Source organism: Montipora foliosa, chromosome 8 (assembly GCF_036669935.1).
Source record: "Montipora foliosa isolate CH-2021 chromosome 8, ASM3666993v2, whole genome shotgun sequence".
Taxonomy (NCBI): Eukaryota; Metazoa; Cnidaria; class Anthozoa; order Scleractinia; family Acroporidae; genus Montipora; species Montipora foliosa.
Window position 1 is genome coordinate 41,788,091 of NC_090876.1, and position 5,024 is coordinate 41,793,114.

Here is a 5,024-nt window from a genome sequence, read left to right on the forward strand (position 1 = left end):
TCTTGCCGAGAAAAAAAAACTGTTTTGAAACGTAAACGGATTCGGTGAGGTCATTACACAAGCCCGGGATCCCGCCTTCACCCAGAGCCAATCAGGTTACAGGATTCGCAGAATCCTCCCGCTCGCGCATTGTGAGAAAAAACAACCAAATACCTGTTATTTAGTTGTCTAAAGTTAAAAAACAAAACAAAAACAGCGGTACACTAGCAACCTTTGTGGCATGATTATTATGCTGCAGCAATAATCCCCTTACAGGAAGGGGTTTCTCTCCACTAACTGAAATAATAATCTCTAGTAAAGCGGATAGGTAGGAGGAATATTGTGTGTGTGGATGGTGAGTTGAGGGAAAATAATGGCCAAGAATTAGCCTGTAAAATGAGGAAGAGAGATTCACAAAGCAAACTCGCAACCTCACAGCGGAGTTAGCAAAACAAAACAAACTGTGTGAAAACAAAAACTTTAATTTCAGAAACAGTCAGATAGTACATGTACAAGAAATTAAGTAAGAGGGATAAGCAAATACTTGAACATTAAAATTATTCGTTGTTCAAAAATAAGAATAATCACTTCATGGCGAATGCAATAAGCAACTTACAAACTGAACGTTTCAAAGAGAAATATTTTTATTTGAATTCTATTTTCACGCCTCTTTTCGAATAAAAATCTGTTTTGAAAAACTTTTGTATGTAAACGGATTTGGTGTAAAAAAAAAAAAAAAAGGAAATTTAAGGTCATTCACAAGCTCACGCAACCAGGGCTAGGATTCCACCCGGTTTGGCAGACAAGACAGAAAAATTCCGCCCGCTCCCAGAGCCAATAAGATTCTAGGATTCGCAGAATTCCGCCCGCTCGCGTATTAAAGAAAAAATAAATTTTTAGTGGCCACATGTGCAGCCTACGTCATCCTTATGTCACGGCCATACTACGTCATCCACATGTCAAGATCATTGACACCTTTACTGTTATTTTCGCTTGTTTCCTGAACGGTATACGTATGCCAAAGAATTTCTACTGTCGATCGTCTGGTTTCGCCGGGGGTTTCGCTTTCAAAGGTTACGTGTTGATTTCCATTTCAGCTATTAACATTACCTGTTAGAGCTTTCATATAGGGAAGATATCTTTTTACATTCACTGCTTTTGTTATTCAAATGTACCAGCCAAAGGAAAAAAAGGCCCTTTGTTTCGACAGCCAAAATAAGGCCCTGGTTGGCACATTAATGACAATAGGTGACGTCAAAGATATCTTCCCTATTGTCATTGTAATCGGTTTCATGAAAGGTGTTTGGTGTTTTGTGAGGGATTTTATCGGCTACACAACGTGTCAAAACTACCGTAGCAGCACTAATGGCGCCAACTGATCCCTCGAAATTTAGTTCGTAATTCCTTTTCAATTGGATGGACTCTTCACATTAAATAACGGATAAAATATTTCAACTGATTTTCGAAATAAGAAATAGGCCATTTTACAGTTGTTTGCTCCGCGACCTAGCCTACGAATGGTTGCAAGTCTGCCAGTGACCTTGCATTGATACAGGCCTCACTGCTTTTATCATGTAAATTGTGCTGTTGTAATTCTAACTGGTCTACATTAACACTGGAAAAGCACAAAGGATTGTATCAAAACAGGGTCACGGGCAGCCTCGCTTTCATTCTTAGGCCAGGTAATTTAGCTACTACTGTAAAATGGTCTATTGAAATTATCTTCGTAAATTCTCGCAATTAAATGAGACCAAAACAAAGTACAAATTACATTTCGCGAGTTCCAGTGAACAAGTCACTTATTTCTCAAAACTAATCGTACATATCCTTAACACACTTTCTTACACCTAATTATTCCTTCTCTTGATGAATATCATCTTGGGTCCCACTTGAGAAACTTGGACAGCAGTTAAAGATAACATACTATTATTTTCGTCACAAGAAAGGTACATTACGACTCCTGAAGCGGTCTTCCAAGAATATAAATGTTGTATCGTCTCACGGAACCAAAACGGGCCATGAGCAGACGAGCAATTCTGCCTCTGTGTGTGATTTCAATAAAAAAAACGAAGGTTTTTCGATACAGGCATATTGTGAGATTTACGCTGAATAAGTAGACATCACAAACTGTCCCTTGACCGTAACCTTGTCAAGAGGACTTAGCAAACGGTAGTAGTTAAATTGATGTTCAAAGCCCTGAGGGGACATTTGACACGTCTTTTAGCAAGGAACAAAGACGTCAACCTCATAATGCACAACATCTGCATTGGACATGCATAGGAAATGGCTCAAGATGTTTTGAAAGATTTCCTGGCTCGTCCAATTTGAGACGAGAAAAAAGAGTATATGTGGATGTTTGTTGACGTCATTGCTTGCATCTTGTTTCTCATTAACATACAAAAGATAGTTCAATCTCCAATTTCTTTTAGCCCTTTAGCTTTGATAACGAGCTAGTTTTCGGCTATCAAAAATCCCATATGAATTCTTGGGTGGCAAAGGCGAAAATATCTAGAATGTCATATTTTCAGAGACAGTTATTTAATATGCGATGTACTTAATTCTCGGCTGACTGGTTAGAAAATGATAGCCTTCTGCTAATGAGGCAAAAAATGTAAACAATTTAATTAAAATAAGACTCCCTTTGTTTTAATTAAGATCAGGCTTTTTTTTATGTGAAGGAGTGAAAGTAGACGCTATTCATTTTTTGCAATTAAAAGAATTCACTGACCTCAAAAACAGGTTGCCATTTATTTGTGTTCTTGATGGCCTTGAGTACATATTGTCCGCTTTGAATACACTCCATTACAGTTTGATTGCGTCTGGCGCCCTTAAAGATTTTAAACCCTGGTTGGGAAAAGATGCAATGCAATAAAACAACTAAGAATAAAATCACGACTACAAGACAAGTCCATAGGATTGGTAATGTGCTAAGTATGAACGGCTCCACGAGAGTTCCGTTAAAGTAAAGTAAAGTAAAGCAACCATATTTAACGTCGATAACTCGTAACAGTAATTCAACTGACAAACCTGAGGTCGACGGTGCGCTCATTTTACTCCCCCCTCTCCATCAGTGCTCCGTTTTACGGGTATTTAAAGCTACTTAGCTACACGGAAAGGAAAGAAGTCGAAACAAGGATGCGAGATCCGGGAATCGAACTCAGGACCTCTTGCACCAAGGCCGCGCACTAACCGACTGTGCCATCCTTGCTATGCAGCCGCTAGGCGCTCGGCCCCTGAGCACGACCCATACACGTTCGTGCATTAATTTACATGTCCATTTTGCAATACCTGTGGTTACACTAGCCATTGTACCCATGGGTACCGCTTGCCCTAGGTAGACCGAAACTGCCTTAAGGTTATTTCCATGGATACATCAAACAGAACAAGAGAACTTCCCATGACATCTCCTGAACTGAAAAGTACGAAAGCAGAACGTAGCTAATACAGGAAATCGTCTGCAGTTCTCTGAGTTGACCTCTGATACGCTTGGCCGATTTCGCGCCTACTTGTAACACGAGGTAACATGGCAAGGTTTCGTGCATCAATGTGAGTATTTCTTTCTTTATTTTCATCAGTTTGTCCTTCAGACTGTCAGTTACGAAGTCGATTGAGTTATAATCTTTCTGTTTCTCTGTTCATAATTTGCAAGGTCAGTGAACTCATAAGGATGGCCCAGAGTTAACGCTCGTGCCTTCCCCCTCTGCGGACCCTGGATCGCATCCTACGTTCGTATGTGGGCCGAGTTTCAATAGATATCAATCTTACTCCGAGGGTTTTTCTCTGGGCATTCTGGCTTTCCTCCCTCAGCAAAATCGACTCCCAGCCTGTTCCATCTGGTTGTCCTGCTGTGCTATGAGGTCGTGTGTGGGTCGTGCTCAGGGGCCGAGCGCCTAGCGGCTGCATAGCTCCTTCGGTCCAACCTCGTTTAGCTGCGCCCTTAGCAATTCATTCTCCGACTGCGAAAAAAGGGCGATTCGCAGGTCAGATACTATTACCTTAAGGGGAAGCTTTTACTGTGTAATCGTATTCCAAAAGGTAACATGAAACTTGAGCTGAACCAAACCCAAGCCATTTACCCTTTGGAAGCCCCCAAACCAAAGGTGTGTGTAACCACAGCTAATGCTTGTTACATAGGAGAAACACACAGTTGATATTTTTCCACGCGCGTCTTCCAACGCCTCTTCTTCCTCTGTCAGTTGCAAAGTTGATTGCCTCTTCATCAGACTTTCGCAGGATTTGCTTGATGGAAAACTATAAAGGCCAGGATTATTCGATTATTCAGTACAAACTATACATATTAAAGTGGAAATCCCTGAATTAAATCAACAAATCACCAACGCCGAATCCTTCACTTTTGATTCGTCTTCACATTCCAACACGTTAACAGACGCTCGCCTTGTGTTCGTCTCCGTTTTTTTTTTAACAACATTACTACTCTATTGACAATTATCTTGACTGGTATAACATGAACACTTTGCTTTTGATTAGTGATTTATTGGCAATAAATAAGGAACTTACTTGCTTGGACATCGCGTGTGCTTCCTCCATCGCATCTAGCGCTTCGTTGAGTCGTTTGGAGGTTGCCTTGCGATGAGCCAACTTTAACGAGATGATCCTTGTCCGCATCATATCTAAATCTTGAGCTGATGGTGAAAAATTCGGCTTTGGTTCTAACGGCGCCGCCCAACAGGACTATAACTGCAATCTAAAGCACAGCGATAGAATTTTTTTCCTTTATGTTCAGCTCTCCACTTAGTATTATGCTTTTCAATCCTATAATGATATATGTATATTAAATTTCTTAAGACTCAGTGGAGATCGTAATCGGTGATATGAAACGTGCTGCGGAAAGAAACTTTTGGTGCCACGGTAAGCCTAGACATCGATTGGTCTCTGCGTAAATTATTTGAGCGGGCCGCTTTCTGAGGCAGTTGTGTTTTGCTACGCAAACAAAGAAAAAGGGGAAGAGGAGAGAAAGAAGGGACTGCACCCTTTTCTGTAGAATCAACAAATCTGCTAATCTAATTAGTGAAAGAAAATGACAA

The 5,024-nt window shown here is 40.6% G+C and overlaps 1 long non-coding RNA gene across 1 annotated transcript; it reads right to left on the minus strand.

The window, feature by feature from the left end:
- Positions 1-457: 457 nt before the first annotated feature.
- Positions 458-3,182, minus strand: LOC137967810 (uncharacterized). The gene is made up of 3 exons (XR_011116585.1): positions 3,007-3,182; positions 2,708-2,823; positions 458-2,021 (listed from the first exon to the last, which is right to left on the minus strand). It is a non-coding gene; the product is annotated as an uncharacterized lncRNA (long non-coding RNA).
- Positions 3,183-5,024: the final 1,842 nt, after the last annotated feature.